Genomic DNA, 396 nt, shown 5'->3' with positions numbered 1-396 from the left:
CTGAGCCCCCCCACAGGTCACCAGCAGGATGCTGAGACCCCCCACACGTCACCAGTGGGATGCTGAGCCCCCCACCCATCACCAGCAGGATGCTGAGACCCCCCACATGTCACCAGTGGGATGCTAAGCCCCCCCTCCCATCACCAGTAGGACGCTGACCCCCACACACACACACATTACCAACGGGCTGCTGAGCCCCCCCCACATCACCAACGGGCTGCTGAGCCCCCCACACGTCAACAGTGGGATACTGAGCCCCCCCACATCACCAGCGGGTGCCCCAGGGTGCAACGTCACGGGCAGGGTGGCTCGGGGTGATGTGGCCCTCGGGACAGCGCTGTGACTCCGCTGTTCCGCCCAGGGATGCTCACGCTGTTCCTCTTCACCCTTAGGGAC

At 65.4% G+C, this 396-nt stretch overlaps 1 protein-coding gene across 1 annotated transcript in view; it reads left to right on the top strand.

Annotated features, from left to right (window-relative positions):
- LOC104513347 (collagen alpha-2(IX) chain-like) overlaps nt 1–396 on the top strand; it is a gene marked incomplete at both ends in the record, with an annotated part of 6,929 nt that overhangs the window by 2,291 nt on the left and 4,242 nt on the right. The window lies entirely within an intron of this gene.

The sequence above is a fragment of the Eurypyga helias genome, unplaced genomic scaffold (assembly GCF_000690775.1).
Source record: "Eurypyga helias isolate BGI_N326 unplaced genomic scaffold, ASM69077v1 scaffold22088, whole genome shotgun sequence".
NCBI classification, from domain to species: Eukaryota; Metazoa; Chordata; class Aves; order Eurypygiformes; family Eurypygidae; genus Eurypyga; species Eurypyga helias.
This window is presented reverse-complemented; position numbering and strand designations above follow the sequence as displayed.